Source organism: Amaranthus tricolor, chromosome 5 (genome assembly GCF_026212465.1).
Source record: "Amaranthus tricolor cultivar Red isolate AtriRed21 chromosome 5, ASM2621246v1, whole genome shotgun sequence".
NCBI lineage: Eukaryota > Viridiplantae > Streptophyta > Magnoliopsida > Caryophyllales > Amaranthaceae > Amaranthus > Amaranthus tricolor.
This window is the reverse complement of record NC_080051.1, coordinates 19,924,536-19,947,288: the sequence shown is the minus strand read 5'-3', so window position 1 is coordinate 19,947,288 and position 22,753 is coordinate 19,924,536. Positions and strand designations below refer to the sequence as shown.

The 22,753-nt window shown below is 33.5% G+C and overlaps 1 pseudogene; it reads right to left on the bottom strand.

Moving 5' to 3' along the window:
* Window positions 1–81: 81 nt before the first annotated feature.
* On the bottom strand, window positions 82–22,401 carry LOC130812564 (lipoyl synthase, chloroplastic-like; annotated as a pseudogene).
* Between the last annotated feature and the right edge of the window lie 352 nt (window positions 22,402–22,753).

The window sequence follows — 22,753 nt, the reverse complement described above, 5'->3', positions numbered from 1 at the left end:
ACTTCTACTCTAAAAAGTCACATTTTAAAAAATGATAAGTAGTAGACACTCGATTATTCTAGTGTTTTAGAGTTTAGGCATTTCAATGTGGACTTTATTTTTCATTTGAATTCTAGGTAACAAATTTTCACAAAAAATAACCATATAAATCTCTACTTTATCTCTACTCTTTTTTCTTTTTTAATTCATACTTTATTAACTTTTACATCTATCTTTAAGGATTACAATGATCTAACTAATACAAAGATATTAACTTCTTAGTTTTTGTGAAAAGCACTTTTGTAGCAACCAAAACAAAACTGGAATAAGTATTGCAAGACTATAGTGTTGTATCACTATTCAGTATGACTACTTTAAATAAATATTATTCTCCCCTATTTTAATTAATTGTTGTATTTGACTTTTGTATATTTGTTGATGTATTATTTCAATTCTAATATCTGTAATTATACTTGGTTAACAATTATATAAAATTAATATTAATAAAATTTATAGTGAGATGAATCAAACAAAATTCTACCTGACAATATATTAACCTGAAGTAGATTAATAATAAAATACAAACTAAAAGTAATCGATGCTAAACAAATAAATGAGGCTTTTGAACGAGATATGGGTTAGTATAATTTTTCTGCTCCGAGAGTCTAGTGCTGTAAAAGACATTTATGTCAAAATTTGACTGTTTATGGGTTGATTCCACTTTTTATACTTCATGTGAGCTATATAAGTTCGAGCTCGAATTGGCTCTACCTGATTCTTTCACCATACTCTGCACAAAGAGCTCTCCAGCTCGGTATGATGAACGCACCTAAAACATCGAAAAGGAAGTCGAGATTAACATACTGCACTTATAATACCCATATAACAAGACCCCAAAAAACTAAAGTACTAAGCAAATAATAAAAAAAAATGGTTTCAAAAGCTCAAAAAACTAGCTTAAACACTGCAATTTTTAAATTAACAGCCCACTAAAACAAGGACATCACTCGAATGAAGCAGGGTAATGTGCTTACGAGAGGCCCACTAGCAACGTAACGGAAACCTATAGCTTCTCCACAGAAAGCAAACTTTTCAGGCGTGACGTAATCTTTCACTGTGAGATACAGTGGTGTCGGTTGCAAGAGTAAAACCAACATAAGTTCTAGATTGAAAGGAAAAACAGATGATATGGCATGAATGTCTAGGATGAACAAAATGCGATGCCTTTACATGAACCCCCGCCCTCTTTCTCCTCTCCCAAAGCAGAAAAAGAAAGTAAAAGACTGGATATCGAACAAGGGGGTTTGAAATTATAGTTGATTTGAAACACAAATCCAATTAAATAATGGAAAAAGTATAGGCATTTCACCTGTAGATACTGTCCAAGTGTCAGAATATCAACATCAATGGCCCGAAGATCAGTCATGGCTTCTTTTAATTCTTCATCAGTTTCCCCAAGTCCTAACATGATAGATGTTTTAGTAGTCATTCCTTCCTTGCTAGTTTTTGCATGCTTCAGTACGGACAAGCTCTGTTCATACCTGTGTCAATGACGAATCACTACATCAACAAATTTATACAAGTATCTTGGACAAAGAAACTTAAAATACCAATTCCAACATAAAATATATCAGCCAATATTTCTCGAGTGTGTTTAGACAAATAAAAGAATAAAGAGAAGGGAAGGGTAGGATATGTGAGGGAAGAGTAATGCCTTCCAAATCTCACCATAGTTGGAGAAAATTGTGTCAGAATAATATATAAAAGAATTCATCACTCCATTTCACTCCCAAGCAATTTGCTTCCTCATTTGTTATCCAAATGAAGGAAAATAAGCCCTCCAGTTCCCCTCCCTTCCTACCTCTCCATTTCCTATAATCCAAACAAGTGTAATGATTGAGGATGGGGATCAGTAGAAAATAACATAAGACTGCAGAAAAATAGATACAAAAGAAGAAGAGAGAATAGAGGTTGAATGCTTGTCTATATTGTAAGCAGTGTGCCCAGCCTCAACTCTTAGAGTAGTTAATAACCAACTTAGTCCCCTTTCTTCCTTCTGTTGTAGGTGAGACATAAGGCTGGCTTGACTGCTACTTGGGTTGGGCCTCCATCATTATTTGAATTTATTACAATAAGCTTCACTAGTACTGTGACGGTATCTTGAAAACAAAGTCCTTTTAACGGCCTGTTTGGTAGGTGGTAATAAACGAGTAATGGGAATGAAAAACTAGTGTAATTTTGGTTGAAAAAACTCTTGGCTACCTTGATGGTAATGCTTGTACAACTTCAATTATCTCATTTTCTTTATAAAATTCATTCCAATGCATTACCATTGGGAGAGATGGTATTAGGTGGTAATGGAAATTTGTAAACAAAAAAACTCTTTTGTGATCAAAGTTTCATTACCATGGGAATGACATGAAACTTTTGATTGAATTTTACACTATAAATCATTCCCATTACCACCATTTAATACCACTAACCAAACGGGCCATTAGAGTATATAGTCAAAAAGGTTGCCAAGAGGAATAGTGAAATCACAAGAAAAAAGTAGTAGTCAGGGAGCTTAAGGTCTTTTTTTCAAGGTACTTGTTTCATCTAACTTAGATCTCTTTATCTTGGACATGAATGTTTGTTGTTATCCCACACAAACTCCACACAACTAAAACCTCTCTAACCGCTTGTTTTCTTTTGACCATCATATAAAGATCTTTCTCTCCTCTGGAGTTCAACTTATTGTTTGCCTCTTCGTAAATTTTAATTTTCGTCTAGAGCTTATTTTATCTTGGTTTTCGTTTTCAAGTAATTTGTAGGGCTGTAAAAACGGGTTAAAAGGTCGGAAACAGGTCGGTCAAAAACAGGTTCGGTAAAAAACGGTCGGTCAAAAGCAGGTCGTATAAGTCTTTCGGTACCGGTCGGTATCGGTCGGTTTATTCGGTATCCGGTCGAATCCGGTTTTTTTCCTTGGCGGGTGTCGGTCGGTATGGGTCCGGTATTTATCGGTCCGGTCATTACCGGAAACAGGTCACATTCGGTCGGTCAAAAACGGTTTTTTGCAGGTCGTAATCGGTATACAGATCATAACCGGGCGGTCAAAATCGGTAATCGGTCGGTCACAATCGATATGCGGGTCAGAATCGGTCGGTCACAATCGGTCGGTTTTGGTCGGTATCGGTTCAGTTCAATTTAGTTGAACCGGGATTCAGTTCAGTTTTGGTTGGTATCGGTTCGGTTCAATTCAGTTAAACCGATATTCCGGTTAATTTGGTTGATATCGGTTCAGTTCAATTCATTTAAACCATGATTTAATTCAGTTCAATTATGTTCCAATTATTCTGTTCCAATTTGGTAAAAAATCGCATCGTGTTGCCTCATAATGTCATTGATCATGCGTTTATCCATGATGGGAATGATATATAGAAGGTGGAACCTCACATCAAGTTTTATAGATGTCGTTAGGTTATGAGTTTTATGACATCAAATTCAACTAATCAACTCCGTCTAAGTTAATTAATAGATCATAACATGTTAATTGATCGACTTGACCCTTGTTAGCCCATGGGTGTGTTATTTTAAGCTAATGTGATCAATCTATCTAATCAATCTAGCTGCCAGCGATCTAAGTTAATTGATTGGTTTTTCATTCTATTTCGTCCTATCTAAGTCAATCATGACAAGTTAACATGTAAATCCATCTACGTTGATATGTTTGATTTTAAATGAGGTTTTCGAAAACTAATCAACTCGATTTAAGTTAATAAATTTATTTGATCATAAGTCTAATTTTTCAACTTGATAAATCGATTATAATTAATTAATATATTTGATCATATCATGTTAATTATTTCTATTTGATAAATCAACTCGTGAATTATTCTAACGAGTATCTTTTTGGGTGTAATTTATAGACTTTTCAATTTCAATATAGAATTATATAAATACCAATAACATTATAACATTGTTTTTTTTTGGCAAATAAAATAATAGTTACATAATTAGAAGTATATATATATATTTTAGAAATAAGAAAGAAAGAGGTTTATTTATTAAAATTAAGAAGTTTATTTAGAAACCATTAAATCAATGAATTACTCATATTTTAAAAAAAAATTTAGTTGTAAAAAAAAAAAAAACACATAAGATTATCCCATTGGTGCACAACCTCAATACATGGATTGTCAACTTGGCAAAAGGCATGATAAATCATAACCCTTCATTTTGAAATCAATTAATCTAAACCATTGATTAAACATACTCTAATATATTTAAAAAAAAAAAAAAAAAAAAAAAAAACTAATATGAACCGTTAGATCAAGGGATCTAATCTAAACCGTTGATAAGCCCAAAACATGCTAACCCTAATTCAATCCCATACCCAGACCCCAGTACCACGCGCCGTTCATTACTTCATTTTCATCTTCCGTTCTTTCTTTCTCTTTCGTTTCATTTTCTTGTTCCAGCTCCTCGCAGGCTCGCCTCCATTCTCTCCCTAGCGCTTTCTTCTTCAAATCTGTTCATCTTCACCCTAGAGTTTTAGGTATTTCTACTCCTCAAGTTTAGTTCATTGATTTTCGTTTAATATCTATCAAATCTGTTCATCTTTGTTTTTTGTGTTTAAAATCTTTGTTCGATTTGATTTTGTGTTCTTCCATTTTCGATTTGATTTGATTTAGTCTTCTTCCATTTTTTTTTTGTTCGATTTGATTTTGTATTTAATTTTCTGGGTTCAATGTGTTCGTTTAGGGTTAGATTTAGGGTTTTTTGTATTTAATTCAGTCGAGACTCCAGGTACTCCATTTCTTTGGTTTTCTTTAATTTTTCTTTAATTTGGTAGTGATTTCAATGTATTTTGTGGTTTTATTGTGTTGATTGTTGAAGAAAATATCAATATCTTGAAGGAATGATCAATTTCTGTTTTCAATTCTTGAAGAAAATATCAATATCTTTGTGGGTACTGGAGTATTGCTGTATTGGTTTTGATTATTGTTCGGTATCGGTATTAGAGGCTATGAATATCAATATCGGGAGACCTATTGAGCAATTGACCTGTAATTTACAGAAGAATGAAAAAATACCCAAACTTAATTTGGTTTAAGCTAAACTACCTAACCTAAGCTCAGAAGTCAGAAGAAGCTCAGCATCTGGGTATTTCTGGTGTTAATAATTTTTGTTATTCAGATTAGATCAAATTAAATTTAATTATTTATTTTTATTATTGTTGGTGTTAATAATTTTTGTTATAACTTAATTACTACCTTGTGCATATTGTCTATAATTATTTATATTTGGTCATTTGGTGAGCTAGGTTGTATTAAAATAAATTTTTAGTTGGTTGATTTTCGAGTCATATTACTTTTGGGTTTGATATAAAATTTTATTTGTTGAATACCTAATATTTCATAATCGGATTAAATTAGCAAGTAGTTTTTATATCTATTATACTAACAAAATTTAGAGGAAATCCTATTTTTATTTCTTTTCTAATATGGCTTCACTGAACTTCATAATAAATGTTACTAGTATTAAATGAAGATTATAATGCAGTTGTTACTTGTTATATAATTGTTACTAGTATTTATATTGGACGGATCAGGCTGTAGTAAAATAAATTATTGTTTTTTCAGTCATGTCACTTTTCCGGTTGGATACCCAATCATATTTGTTGAATACCTAATATTTTAAAATTGAATTTGCTCAATATATAATTAAAATCAAATTAACCGTAATCTAGATTTCAACCTAAATCCCTAAATTTGTCTTTCTAATATAAAAATCTAACTATAAAAGGAATCGAAAGACCTTTAAAAACTCATTTTGAAACAAATTTAAAAGGTGTTAAGACATTCTGTATTTTATGGTTATTATAACTCTTATCGGGTTCTTGGAAGACCTGTTGTTTTTGGAAAACAGAAGGATTTAGATATTATAAATCTTTGTTTCATTTTTTTGGTAGAAATCAGGTGATAAGAGTTAAAATTTGCTGTAATTTGCACAGTTTTGTGTTCTTTGCTGCCTTGACTATTTGTGCTTGAATATAGGGTTTATTTTTGTTTGAAAATAACCCATGGTGTTATTTTTTTTTTTTTTAAGGTATGGCTGACCCTGCTGTGGCTGTCCCCGAACAAAGAAGAGTTGTTAAACATAAAAAAATTACGTCACCGGTTTGGGATCAGTACCATGTATCGTACCCCAATGACGTACGGACGGTAAAGTGTAAATACTGCGATTATGAGGCGGCAGCACCAGGTAGTGCAGGTACAACTAATTATAAACGTCATACTGAGGGCTGTAAAGGTTATAAAGAGTTCATAAAAAATAACCCAAACGCTAATGTTGTGTATGATCATGATACTTACGTGCTTAAGTTTGCTGATTCGATATTATATCATGGATATTGTTTGAGTATGGTAGAGCATATTAAAACTAGAGAATTGCATCGTTGGTTAAATCCTAATGTCAAAGATGTGTCTAGATATACGATAACTAAATGCGTAATGGGTGAACATGAAAAGTACAAAAAACTAGTATTTGACAATATGCAATCTTGTAAGAGTCGTATATGCTTAACTTGTGATGGATGGACAGCATGTACTTCGCGTTCATATTTTGCCCTTACTGCCCATTTCATCGATGATGATTATAAATTGCATTCCCTTTTGTTAAATTTTCGCCGTTTTCCCCCACCCCACGATGGTGAATCTATATTCATGTTTGTGAAAGGTTTGTTGAATGACTGGAATATAGGTAGAAAAGTTTTTTCAATCACACTTGATAATGCTTCCTCTAATAATAGGATGGTTGAAAAACTGAAACGTGATTTGCACTCCTCTTCTCCTCTCCCTTTAGATGGCAAGTATTTTCATATAAGGTGTTGTGCTCATATTTTGAACCTTATTGTTAAAAAGGGTTTGAAACTTGTTGATAATTCCGTGACTAAGTTACGTGCGGTTGTTATATATGTTGATTCTTCTGATTTTCGACTTACAAATTTTGAGAAAGCTAAAATTGATAAAGGTTTGCAATCAAAGGGTAAATTAGTTTTGGATGTTTCCACTAGATGGAACTCTACTTATGACATGATTCATAGGGCTCTTGAGGTAAAGGATGCTATTGATTTATATCTTGTTCGTGAAAGGGATATTGATGTTGATATTATTTCTGAGAATGAGTGGGATACACTTCAAGATATTTGTGATTTTCTTGAGCCATTCTATGAGATTACCAAGCTTTTTTCTGGTTCAAAATATCCCACTGCAAATTTGTACCTTTCTTGCATAATATGTATTGAAAAGATTTTGACTGATTCCCACCAAGATCCTAGTGATGCTGTGAGAAAGATGGCTGCTCCTATGTGGGAAATGTTTGATAAATATTGGTCCGATCATTCTATGGTTCTGTCTTTTGCCTTTTTACTTGATCCACGTTTTAAGATGACTTTCCTTAGTGATTATTATTCTATGCTGTATGTACCTACTGCGGTTGAACAAAAGGTAAATGATGTGCTTGCTGCGTTTGTTGCTTTATATGAATGTTATATGAATACCACTCAATCTGCTCCTGTTGCACCCTCTCTGTCAAACCTTGGTCCTCCTCGTCCGTTCCAAATGCGCAAGTTACGTCATGATTTTCCTCGTATTTCTGCATCTAGGACGGCGAGAGGTGATGTGGACTCTTATTTGGCCATGTCTCTTGTTGTTGATTATGATGGTTTTGATGTTCTTGAATATTGGAAGGGACAGTCTACCTCTTATCCAACACTCGCACTAATGGCTAGAGATATTCTAGCCATTCCAATTACTTCTGTTGCATCTGAATCTGCTTTTAGTGTTGGTGGTCGGATCCTTAACAAATTGAGATCTTCTTTGTTACCAAAAAATGTTGAAATTTTGGTGACAACGCGAAATTGGCTATTTGGGTTTGAACCCGAGGAAAATGCGAAGGAGATATTAAGTGTTATTGAGGAAAATAACACTGATCATGATGATAATGCTTCAGGTAAGTGTAGTGCTCTATGAAGATTTTTTTCTTGTAATTGGGTTTTTTACCAAATTATCATATCTGAGCGCCCAATTTATATTTTATAATTAATTTATATTTTTTTTATTTTATTTATTATAACTTTCTGTCGTTTTTCCATCTCATGCTCTTAATCATAATACTCAGTATCTGAAAGTTGTTACTTTTATATGATCTTAAGGTACACTAAGTTTGGTGGAGCAGTTCCTTACAGATTATTGAAAGGCGGTGTCGCATTGAGGACTAGGAGCAGGAGATCTAAGGTGGTGATGGAAGAGGAGGAAGAAGAGGAGGAAGGAGATCTAAAGTTATTTTGTATTTTGTTTAAGTGATGATTGATGTTTAGTATCTGAAAAAAATGTAATGGATCTATTTTAAATTTCGTCTAAACTATTAAATGAAATGAAAGTGGTTTATCAATTTCATAGGTTAATATTTTGTATTGGTTTATATTGTTATATGTTGATTTTAATACAGTATTAATTAGTCAGGAAATTAACCTGAACTTGGTAATTATATTGGTTGCAAAGTATGAACTATGTTTATGCAATTTTGCAATTTCTGAGTTTTGTAAAATTTATGCTTAATTTTTTAGAAAAGAAAAAGGCTTTACTAAATTACTGAGTTAATATATATTAACTTATAATTTATATATTTATTTTATAAAAATTTATATTTAATTTAATTTTTATCATATAGAAATAATATAATTAAGTTTAATTTAATTATTTTATATAAAATTTTATTATATTTTGACAACTTAGAAGAATTATGTAGATAAGTTCGGTCCAAAACAGGTTCGGTACAAAACAGGTTCCAGGTTCGGTACAATACAGGTTCGGTACAATATAGATTCAGTCAAAAACGGTCGGTTAAAAACGGGTATTAAGCGGGTCGAAAACAGGTTTCGGTCTGAAAACAGGTTCGGTATCGGTCGGTCACGGTATGATAAAAACAGGTCGAAAACGGTTTTCGATTTAAAACAGGTTCGGTACCGGTCGGTTTCGGTATGTGTAAAACAGGTCGGAAACGGTTTCGGTCACCATTCGGGTTCGGTAGCGGTCGGTATCTGGTCACTTGTATTCGGTCAAAAACGGGTTCGGTATCAGTCGGTAACAAGTCGGTAAAACAGGTTTCTGACCACATTTACAGCCCTAGTAATTTGTAATGTTATCCTCATTCTTCTCTAGGGTCACAATACCAAGAGGCAAAACCTGTCTTTCCCAAGCCACTGGTTTCTCAAATTTTCACAGTCCTCAACGGGTACATGATTAGAAAAGACAAGCTTAGATTCCGATAGGACTTGTCCAAAACAGGAGATCTAGAACCGCTTCCCCCTATATAGTCTCAAGAGGGGCATTGGTCACATGTAATAGACTTAACTCCAAATTTTAAAAACATATACTAATTACAGAACTCTAGCAATCGTGATGCATGTCAATAGGGAGGCTTAATAACACACATTCAAGTAAGATTAGTAAGCCTGCAACCTTATATATTGACTTCACATGTCATGCAAAAGCAATCCACTATTCACTAAGCATCTGGATTAGAGTGGTTTAAGTCCACTGTCACATGATTCACTAATCTCCTTACGTATCACAAATCAAAAAAAGCGAATTATGGTTGGTTTTGGGCTACTTTAGGGTCATTTTCAGCAAATTACAAATTCAAATAGCGAATTAGCTGGCGAATTATGTTACACTAGTCTACACGGTAATAAAACAAATGTATTTTGTAAAGGCAGTCTCAGAAACTTGATGCTGACAACAATAGAACACAAACTTACCCTGCCCGTGGATCTCTAACTAGTCGCAGAAGCTGCTTATCAGTTTCAACATTGTGAACAAAATCATCTAATCCCGAGTGCACCAATCTATCTACAGCCTTCTAGTCTCCCCTAAAATCAGATGTTAAACGTTCAACCAAAATTTCAGGCTTGAGTTTCTGCAACATCATATGTTTGCTTGTCAAGCCTCTTTTCTCTCTTGGTAAATAACAGTCAGAATAAAAACTGACAGAAGTAGCAAGTCTAAAAAGTTCATATACCTTCAGTGCGTTGACTGTTGGCGCAAAATGCCGGCTTCCACCATCAGGCAAGTCATCCCGATCAACACTTGTTAGAACAATGTAATCAACACTGCAAAGTATATGGCCAAAAAAATATCAGTTAACGAATCAAGACATGAACTATTGAAAATAAAAACTGTTTTGGTCTTCAAACTGAATCCATTTTTCCCCAAAATACAAACCTATTCCTTTTTCCAGTATATTAAGCCATGAAAAGGTTCAAAAAAGATCCAGATTTAAGATCTCTATCCTTGATCAGCTGATCTAATGTAGAGAGGCAATGGTCAACCAACATGTTATTATCTTTCAAAATAATTCACCAACACAAGTTTAACAACAGATTAACAATTACAAACATATTGTAAAAATAACATCATCATCAAGTAGCATGGCGATCAAAATTTTAGTGCGCTATTCCGCAAAGAGTTCCTCGCTTAATCTATGGTACTTAAAGAAAAACAATTAGTTACTTGTAACCTCTTAAAGAAAAAGGCTCCAGAAAAACCAACTATGCACCTTTTTAGGGTTTTGTATTTGCATATAATAAAGATAAGAAATTTGATAAGAATCATTAAATCTTAAATTTATTTAACATTCGATACGTGTTTACAAATTCTTGTCAATTGCATGAGGCTACATCATACATCCTCCATTGAATTAACAAGCTCCTAATCAACAGAATAAGCTACTTAAACAGGTGCCTACTTACACAGGTGACAGTACCCGCACAGTTACCTTACGCCAGACTGTCCATAATCTTTTTCCTTTCCAAAATAGTTTCTATATCTTTTTATTTGCAATACTATGTTTGTGTCAAGTGTGTGTCTACTAAGGTCACAAGCTACATTTCATATTCACCAATAACCACCTTGTAAAGTATTGATTAATTTTCAAAAATCTCTTTTTGACTCTACACCCAAGTGTATCTTGTTCCCCTTTGCATGCCAGTTGCGAAGAACCAATCTAAAGTGAGGTCCCATGTGATCGCTATGTTTCACATGCATCTTAGCGCTTATGCCAGATAAGCCTTAAGCACACTTGGACAATCAACATTTCACATGCATATTTTTTTGTACATAATGTATCTCGTACCCTATTGGTTCCAAGTCAATCTACGTTTCACATGCATATTTTTTGTACATGATGTATCTCGTACCCTATTGGTTCCAAGTCAATCTACATTTCACATGCATGTTTTTTGTACAATATGTATCTCATACCCTATTGGTTCCAAGTCAATCTTGGTTGCGTTCTTTATTCCTATTTCCGTTCCCTGTTCCAAATCGAATGTCAGTTCAGGTAACAATGGTTTCAGCTCCTATTAAGCGGCACAAATTTGATCTCCTGTTCACTAAAAGAAAGAGAAATCCATAAGCTCCAAAACGTTTCTTACTATATGATTACTCTAGCTTAGTAAGAAGTTTCCTATCCAACTATGTGGAAGTAGGGATTCCTAACTTTCAACATATTAGTTTCAATATGGACGTGGGAATGCCTAGTTTCAACATATTTGTTTCAAGGTAGTTGTGTTCCACACATTAAGCTATAAAGGCTGATTATAACACCATGTTCTAATAAGCAAAATCGATCAACTAGAGCGAAAAGTTCACTGTAAAGTGTTCTAGGACAAACAGGAGAGCTCACCCGACAGACTAGTCTATTAGGTGAGAAAGACCATTTGCTAATAAACCCCACACAAATTGCATTTTACAACCTATGTGGGACAAGTCCCATACCTTACAATGGACCATAACATGAAGTAGTTAAAGAAATGGCACGTATAATCGAATATCAGGAGCAACAATCCCCTTTCCTTCATCTTCTACATGTTATATTATTTTATTTTCTTCATCTCTCCCGTCAAATCCACCTCTACATACCTTCACTTCAATAGTTTGACTTTTATTTCTACCTTTAATATTTACCCAAACACAAGCATGCCCAAGGAAAGTTAGAGCAAAAAGAGTTGTGCAAGAAAAGTTGATTATAAAGAGGATACCCCCAACTAGCGACAGCCTGGCTGTGTTTTCTGGTTCCATAGGATCAGGTGGCAGTGGATTTCTGCTAGTTTTAACAGCATAAAATCTGCAACCACGAGTACATGTATCACCAAGAACCATAATTGTGGCAGTTGCAATTCCATCTTCCCCACCATTCCAACACTGCCATATTAATTCCAGGAACAAAGCACAAATTACTTATACTTGCACTGCTATCCACTCTACTTAACATGAAAATAAATAGAGATACATACCTCTCCAATGTTAGGACATAGGGCTTCTTCACAAACTGTATGGAGATTCAAGCGCGATAGAGAATCCTTCACTTCCTCAAACTTGTTCCCTTGGAGAGCTTTTTGCCTCAACCATTTGGGTTTCTTCAAATGTGGGTCCCTTCCAGTGTGTGGTCCCATCACCCCTATCTTTGCTTGCCCAACTGATTCCAATAATGGTGATGAATTCGCCATTTCACACCTTACAATGGGAAGTCGGTTGAAGCGATTTTTCGTGGGATGGAAATCTTGTATTTGCATTGACATTGGAGGTTTCATCACAGTTTGACTCATTTTGTTAATGAAGATAGTGAATCTCGACCAGGTTAATGGCCGAGTTGGGGCGGGTCAAATAATTCTATCTCCAATTGATGATCAATCACGGACTGAAACACAGATAAATTGATAAATCAAAGTGTCAATTGATCAACAAATAAACCTACAGATATAGGGATGAAGAGCTTCCAAAGCATTAAATCAGTTGCATCCATTAGAACACCAAAATCAGCCAAAATCAATCAAAATCCCTTCAGTGTGTATTGCACAAAGGGGAGAAAACAGTAAACCGAAAACCTGATTGTTCAATTACACAAAAACGAGTAGATAAAACCCCAAATTTATTAATTATGTCAAATTGTGCAAGGATATTTCTAAAACTAGAAGAACAAATACGATATTGAATATTTATTATAGCGGAAAAATCAGCAGCGGATCTAGGATTTAGAGTCCCTTGGGGCACCTATAAATAGACGAAATAGCTAGTGTGAATAGCATATAGCATCTTTATGAAACAGTCTCTCAAACCAGGAAAAAGATTTAATAGCAAGTAATTTCCCCGCAAAATAGAGCATAGTAAGCTGGATGGGGTAGTCAACCACTCACTTGAGCTTATATTGTTAATCGAAAAAGTCAATCATCGCGTTTTGTTATTCAGCCAACCTGAATCTGGACTTCACCTAAAACATAACATTTATAATGAATTAAGCAACAAACTCAAATCTATCCACCCAAACCAAGACTTGCGACTTTAGATTTGTAGTCTAGCTTCACAGTAATTCACGTGAGATTCTAACGAAATATCTAAAAACATAATCTGCAACTCCCACTTCTAATTTCTAAAGAATTCATGTTCTTATGAGAATCCGTGTACTTGGTGTGCTATTTAGTTCACATAGCCTGAATGAACATCAGGTTCTGGGACACAGTGATTTCGCAATTCTAACTTCATTTTGATGGCATTGTTATCAGATACCAAAAACACTTATATGCAATAAGAATCAAGATTAAGACTAAAGATTAGAACAACAAGATTAAGACTAAGATTAAAAATTGAAACATAAAGATTAAGATTAAGATTAAAAATAAAAATACCTAAAAAAAATCAAAATTTTGAACATAAAAATTAAGATTAGAATTTTAAAAAAATTTAAAAATTCCCCGGGCACGTGCCCCGGGGGGCCATACATAGATGACACTAATTCTAATCCTCCTCTTGCTTCAGAGCTACTTGTCCTTTGCAAGAGACTCCATCTCTTGCTTCATAGCTACTAGCCACTTGCTTGAGTCACTTGAGGCCATAGCCTCCTTGTAAGAATTTGAATCATTCACTCTCCACCTCACTAGCAATAATTAGTGCATAGGCCACATAGTCACACTCCTCTATATAACTTCTTTGAGGTAATTCTCCTCTTTTCTCTTTAAGCGGGCAAAGCGATTTCTTTTTCATGTCGAGCATCATCATCAGTTTCATCAATACTGGAGGCTCTACCTCCTCTTGGGTGTCATCGGATGTACCTACAGTGTTAGTAAGAGTGTTCTCCACAATAGGAGTAACCAATGCATTCTCATCAAAAATTACATCCCTAGAAGTAATGATCTTTCTAGATTTCTCACACAACACCTAGTATCCCATTACACCCAAACCATAGCCCATGAAAATGCATTTCCTAACTCTAGGTTCAAGCTTTCCCTCACTCACATGAATATGAGTCGGACAACCAAATACTCTGAGATTAGAATAATGAACCGGCGAATTATACCATACCTCCTGTAGGGACTTGAAGTTCAATGCGGCGTGTGGAGAATGGTTCACTAAGTAGCATGTCGTAGAAACGGCTTCGGCCCAAAACCTCTTGCTCAATTTAGCTTGTGCGATCATACTTCTAGTCCTTTCCAACGTCTTGTTCATCCTTTCGGCTACACCATTTTGTTGAGGCCTTCAAACACATGTTCTATGCTTCACTATACCCTCATTGGTACTATATCAATTGATGTATCAAAATTTAAAACCCTAACCCTAATTTTACATACATACAATCTTTTTCATTACAGTAATACAATATCGACTTTGTCACGATTTAAAAATTCAAATAATATTACAACAAAATCAAACTGCAATCTAAAAGAAATTGTTACACTGAGAATTTAACCCGAAATCCTAACCCTAAACCGATAGAAGTAACCTGAAAACAACTTTAAGCATGTAAAAGCAGATCCACGAAGCAGGAATTTGAATGGTGTAAGAAGGTAGAGAGAATCGGTGAGAAGATTGATAGCAAGACGGAACAAAGCATCTTGATTTTCAGAGAAAAAGGGGGAAGAATGATATGACACCCATTATTTCATAGCAAAATAAAAAGACAATAAAATTACTGGGCAGTCTACAAAAGAGACAAGTCGTAGTCCTAGCATTATCAAATGCATGCACATCACATAATAGGACAGTCTTTCTTATTACTTTCATATGCCCTGCAAAAACAATTCATACACCATTGGTAGCTTTGACCTGAATGAGCCCAAACAATCGTATAAAATAAAAAATATAGATGGAAGAGGCGATACCATATCAGCTCAAACCAAAGAATATAATTACAAGAAAGCCACCATTAGAGAAGACCGTCTCACCACTGAATAACTTCTCTTACAATGAAATTAAATCTCGAACAATACTAAGAAACAAACAAAATCAGAAATATAAAGAGTTTAGATTTGTCGAGTCCAAGGTCTGGCTCACCATTGAATTAGGTTGTTCCTATAAGGAGGATTTAGCTGCTACTCATAAACATTGTGCTGAAACTTTTTACCAAAATACACTAAAAGCAACAAAAACTCAATTAAATGCATACCCATGTCAAAGTCATAGATAAAAATTCAAGAAAACATAAGATTAAGCTCAAATTTTAGCAAACACCACAAAAAATGGAACTAATAAATGAGATGATGCCAAATAAAAATTACTTATTGAAAAATTTTGAATCTAATTGTCATCAAGAAATGCAATGAAATTTGTAAGAACACAAAAAAGCCTAATTAAGAAAACACCACTCTAAAATCCATTAAAAGGGACAAATTTCAAAAGCTAACAAAAGTGACAAAAACTCAAGAATTCAAGCACTCCACTCATAATGCACTAAGTGACGAAATCAAAAAGATGAAAATTATCAAATAAATGCACACCAATGTTAAATTCATAGGTAAATAGCCAAAAAAAACTAAAACTAAGCACAAATTAGCTAACACCACCCATAAAAGGAATCGAAAAATGATATAAGCCTATAATAAAAATCAAATCTTTGATAAATTAGCAAGAAAACAGAATAGTATCTATATCTAATTGCAAAATTTTGTTTTACATTACAGTGTTCGAATTCCTCACATCAAAACGCAATCAAGAATAAAATTAAGCAAGAAAATCAACCATAAAACTGAATAATAAATAACCAAAGAAAGACTGAAACGCACTTTAAGGTTAGCAGTAGAAAAAACAATGTAATTCAGAAGTTTTCCCTTATATTAACCAATTCAACAACAATTAAACAAAAGAATGGCATACCTCTCAAGTCTCAAGTGTCTCTTCTTTTTCTAGTAATTTCGATTTCCATTGCATTCAGAAATAAAAGTATAGTTACAAATCGTAAAGCAACTATGCTAATTGATGAAAATAATGAAGTATGATAGAGAAAATTTGAAGAAACCCAAAAATTTAATATAACCTAGAATCAATTAAATAAAGAATTGCATACCTCTTAAGTTTCTCTTCGTTTTCTTGTAATTTCAGTTTGCTGCATTCAAATTTCGGGAAAGAGGAAACTTAGGGTTAGCAAAATTGAACAGAATTCAATTGCAAAAAAAAAAACAAAAAAAACTACAAATCGTAAAGCAACAAAAATGAAGAAGTATGATAACAGAAAATCTTAAGAAACTCAAACTTTACATAAAGCCTAGAATCAATTAGACAAAAGAATTGCATACCTCTCAACTGTCTCTTCTTTTTCTTGTAATTTCGATTCTTGCTGCATTCACGAATTCAAGAAAAAGGAACATTAGGGTTAGCAAAATTGAACAGAATTCAATTGTACAAAAGAGAACAAAAAATAATGAAAGTAAATGCTAGAGATAACCTTAGGCGTTTATGAACAGGTGCAATTGAAAGGAGATAAGAACAAGAATCAGGAAGAAATCTCCATTCATCAATTGTAAAACTGAGATAGAAATGAGATTGAACAACAAGATTCAGGAAGAAATGAGGGTTTGACAGCAAAACTGAACAAAATTCAATTGTAGAAAAGAGAACAAAAAATTAAGTAAATGACACAGAGAACCTTAGGCGGTTATGAACAAGTGCAATCGAAAGGAGATTGAAGAACAAGATTCAAAAGATATGACCATTTTCAATAGTAGAATTGAGGAAGACATGAGATACATTGAAGAACAAGATTCAGGAAGAAATAAGCGCAAAAAAATGGTAGATTGAAACTGGAAGGAAGAAAATGAACAGATGCAACGTGGAACAGTCTGATTTCCCTCCAATTACACATGGTAGAAGGCGAGAAAAAGAAAAAACAACTATATTAGATGTAAAAATGAATAGTGGAAAAAATCCAATTAGACAAGCTAGATGCTTATTCCCAATTTGACAAGATAGACGCCTATTCCCAATTTGACAAGCTAGACGGCTAATCACCTAAAAAGAATTTTAAAAAACTCCAAAAAAACAAAGCATAATGAATTGCTACTCAAAAATTAACAAAGAGTCGAGCACTTACCCCCTTTGATAAACTTGAACAATGAACAATGCATTACTTAGGCCAATTACCCATGGATAAACAGATATATGTTGTTATATAAGGAGATAGCATCAAAATCTACAGACAATTCTTCAAGAAAAATTGTAATTATGAGCCTGGAATCAAGCAAGACAAACTTGGACAAACGTATTGTTCTATACTTGAATTTCTCAGAGTAATTTGAGGGAAAAGGCTGCGAAATTCAGAGGAAAAGGATGAAAAAAATATAGATCGAGGGTTTCGAAAATTCACAAAGAATTGAAGGTGGTTGTTGCAATTGTTCAAAGGAAGAAGAAGGCCATGAACCTAGTGTTGGTTTTCAGTTTCTTTTTTTTTTTTTTTGTGAAATGGAGGCAACAAATTTTTTATTTTTTCTTAGTTTTTCGGTTTCCAAATTATAAGTAGGAAGAATTAAAAAAAATTTATAATCAAATAAGAAATAAAAAGAAGGAAAATAAATTAATAAAATTAAAAGAGATATTTTATAATATCCGCCATATACTTAGACCTAATCTGTTTCCTCGTTATCTTAGCCCAAAATAAATTATCCGAATCAATCCAAAATAATTCTCATTCTAATATTAATTTCAAATTCTCCAATTCTAAAAATATTAATTTCTCAAATGTTACATTCTAACCAACTTGAAATGAACTTCGTCCTCGAAGTTTTAACGAATTCCAATATCATGACTAAATAAATTCCCACGTATACCATCCAAGTATGCGCAACATAAGAAACTATTTTAACCAACTAACCTTAAGACTTTTTTCAAGACCTAGCATCCTAAGAAATCTCACAATTCTACCCAACTTAGAATAAAGTTTGTCCCCAAACTTACTTCTCAAAGACTAAGGAGATGTAAATAGCTATAAAAACGATGAGCATACTGATACGTGAGCAAGCAACCAACGATAGTCGCGCTTCATTGAATCCTTTGCCTCCCATGTGGCTTCCTCGGTAAATTAGTCCATAACGCCTTCACGAGTGCTACACTACCTCGATGAATGTCGCGCGTTTTCCTATTTAGGATATGAACAAGTATCTCCTCGTGCTGCAACGTGTCATCAAGTATTAGTTTCTTGGTTGAGAACGTGTGAGTCGCCTCTAATGTAATGTCTCAGCATAGATACGTGAAACACATCATGCACTCGCTCGATATGAGTTGGTTAGCAAGATGATGAGATACTTTACCTATGCGGCATGCGCTGAAGGATCTCGAACAATCATAACAAACCTTATATAAAGAAATGCCAAACCCAATATTTGGAAATAACATACTTCTCAATGCTAAACAACAAAGCGTCAACCTCAAAACTATTCCTGATTAATTATAGATTACAATAACCCAAAATCCTTGATACGGCTATCTAATCATACTTCAAAATAAAAACTAACTAACCTTACAAGAAAACTCAACATCATTAGGATCTCAAGAAATTTTTCTATAACTAAATTGATAAAATTGTTTATAGAAATTCATATCTCACCCTTACATGTATCATGTTCAACTTGGTAATCAATCAAATTCATATATAATCACCTTAAGTCAAACTGAATCCAAAACACATCTTGATATAACCTCAAAATAATCGAACATCTTTAAAACCTCTAATACCAGTTGTCTCTTTCATCCCTGATAGTTATATAACAATCTATCTCATATTTATCTGATATCATCCTCCTGCTATCGATAGAAAATCATCAATTCATAAGTAAGTTAACCTATGTTGAATTCACTATAAAACCTTTTAGAACCTTAATCATAAATTTCATAATTATAAGGTAACTTAATTCATATTGTTATCATTACCAACACAATACCACTCTCCTCATACATTAAGTAACTGTATAATCATACTTAATCTACCCATGCATTCTACTTCAAACTTTCGAGACACAACCCTTAGAATTATTATTTTCACTTATTCTTAGATGATTCATTTTCCACCAAGTCTAAATACGAATATTACACATAACTTTCGCTTAACATCATCTCCAATACTATTAAATTTCCAATATACTTACCTAAATTATGTATAAGATGTCAAAATATTACCAACTCACTTCCTTAAACACATAGCCTTGAATCATTATAACCCAAAATTGTAAATGTAAAATCTTATCTTTGCCAAATATAAACCATAACACATAATACTTAACAATCCTCAAGTTTACTAGTGACATCCCATCCTTAAGTTATATTTACCCTTCTAACTTGCAAAAGAAACATTATACATTCTTAATGATAATCACACGATTTTCTAATAACTCTACTAAATCTATAAGCTCCAATATCCAAACAGACTACAATGTATGACAAGATCCATCAACACTAAAAAGTTCATCGTTTACGCCAAAATATGAACATTATATGCAACTCGATCACTAGGCTTTGTAATCATCATATGCTCTTATCTTAGGCTTTTCTATCACAATGACTTGCAATACTTTGAATTCACTAACTCTCCTACTATGTCACAAACAATCTTAGAGTTCAACTCACTTACAACAAACAATATCTATACTACACATCCATATGACCTTGCTTTCGTGCACCTAACTATAATCGTAATCTTGGATCGACAAATAAAAGTTGATGGTAAACAGCTAGCAACAGGAAAGGTGATACAAATCATAATCTTAGAACATACTATTTAAACTACTAAAACGATAATCAACAAGGAACTATGATGAACATAAAGACATAGGCATCATCAGAAAACACTTCCAACACTGCATCGACGAACTGAATCTACTTACCGCCATGATCAAACGTTAAAGCATTCTCCCTTTTACTCCGTAATCCTCACACCTTACATCCTACATGTCCAAAGAAAGCCTTCATAACTTAACACCTAAGTCCAAGCATAACCTATTGTTTAATCGTATCATGATCTCATATCCTAGAGGTTTATGTTCTCAAATCACTTTTCCTTATTCCCAAGATTGTATGCCCGCTAGGTGAACTAACCCTAAGGATTAGTCACAGTCGCAAGTTGGCTCTGATACCAACTGTAACAATCCAAGTTATCGTTGACTGAGTAAACAGGGTCATCTCGGGGTTTATTTACCAAGAAACTTAATTCTCAATTCCAAAACTTGTGCAAATGGGTCACCAGTTCTGTTACATAACTGTATCAGCTAATTCTCAATCCAAACATCTAACTAAAACACAAAGTAATCATAAAAGTCACCATAAAAGTTCAACATAACCAATACAATCTAGTCCAATATACATTTACCAAAACCTAATACAAAGCTACAACTTCTCATGTACTAATCTCAATTTAACATCCATGTAACTCTAATCATCACCACTAACCCATCGTTCCTAATCGATTCCGATCTGTAGACAGTCTAAAAGATGGAAACAACAGGGGGTCAGGTTAAACTAAATGAGAAGTAACAATCCAAAACAACAAACACAGTAATTCAAATCATAAATTTAAAAGCAACATCAGTTTCCTAGATCTATATGCGCACAGGGAGTCTAATTGAGAGGAACATCCATAGCTCTAAGGCTATATCACTCTCGGGTGAGGCTAGTCAATATTTGAATGACAATTCACCTCAAAATAGGGAGTAAGAGAGATTTTCCCTCTACTCCGTCAATGACGACCAGCTCGTGAGCCTGATCCATTGACCAAATCAATATCAGCATAATCATTCATAACAAATCTGTCTCAACATTATAAAATTCACAGCCTTAATAAAACAATTTTCAAAATTGTAGTCTGGCCAGACCCTTTAAGGGACTTCTATTACTCACCGAAAAGACGCTTCAAAGAGTCAAGACATGTTCACCAAAACCAGCTAGGAGGACTCCTCGACGTAGTCGTATCCTGAAGCATGACACTAACAACGTCACCAGGGTGCGTACGATGCAACTATACCAACATATAACTTATTACATCTCCTCCTACGACATTAGCTTAACCAAAAGTCTACTCTAGCATTTCTAATCATTAAAGAATTAACCACGTTCTACCTCAAACCCCTAATATGTCATCAAAATATCATAAATGCGACCTAAACTTGTTTACATTCTTTTAAAGACTACTCAACTCATAATTCTATTTATATTTTTAACTACACAAAGTAAGCTTTTTAACTCATACTTTACAATGCTTCTAAAAACTCCATAATTTATTCAAGACTATCAATTGCCCAATAATTCATTATTTTCATATGCTTGTCAACCAAGTCCATAACTAACATTACTCACCCTATCTCCAAAGCTTACACAATACCATTATTTCAATATTTATTTAACTAAACACCATCGTTCTTATTCTAATTTACAATCTACGATTCACAAGTATCTAGTAATTCCTCCAAAATTGTTAGATTATATAAAATAATCTTTACACTTATTCTCCAACAACATCCACAATCTTCACATTTATTTAATCTAATATAATCATGATAAGATTCATCTAATAAGATACAAATGGGCATACATATGATAATTTTTGAAGGTCACTAATCAATCTTTAGGTTGTAATGATTTATGATGAGAAGAAAAAAAAATGACTAAATAATAGTATGATTCAAGAACCAGGGAATGTATAATTATAATATTTCAAGAATTAATTGAAGAGATAATCATCAACATTATACCTTACATTCCAATGGGGAGAATGAAGGCTGAACCGCAGCTTCTCGGGAAAGAACGAGGTTGTTGTGCTTTGTTAATTTTCGAAAATGAACAAGAGAACAGAAGGTTTCGCTGCTGCTGCCTCTTCGACAGATTCAAGGAACATAGAAAGGTTGATGGCTGCTGCTCCTCTTCGACGGGTTCAAGAGACAGAGGTAAGTTGATTTTTCGAAGCAATTGGAGGAAGAGAAGGTTGTGCCGGCTGAACAAAGGAAAAAAAAAATTTGTTGTTAAAAAGTAGGCGTGAATTGAATAGCGCTTATAGGAATTAGAAGATGATGAATAGTTCCATTTGAAAGGATTAATCCTGATTTAGGTTTTTGGAAGTAGGAATAAATGATAAAATATAATTCTCTTACATAATAAATGGGGAAAAGAAGGAAGGAACTACTACATTAATAAAAAAACTATAAAAAAAAAAAAAAAAAACTTATATATAATTAGCCACATATTTATGCCCAAATGTCTCTTCGCTATCTTAGCACACAATTATTTATTTTACTTAATCCAAAATAATTTTCGTTCTAATATTTATTTTAAGCTCCATTATTAATTTCTCAAATGTTACATTCTCAATATAAACATCTTACTAAAATACAAAGTAATCATAAAAGTCACTATAAAAGTCCAACATAACCAATACAATCTAGTCCAATATACATTTATCAAAACCTAATACAAAGCTAAAACTT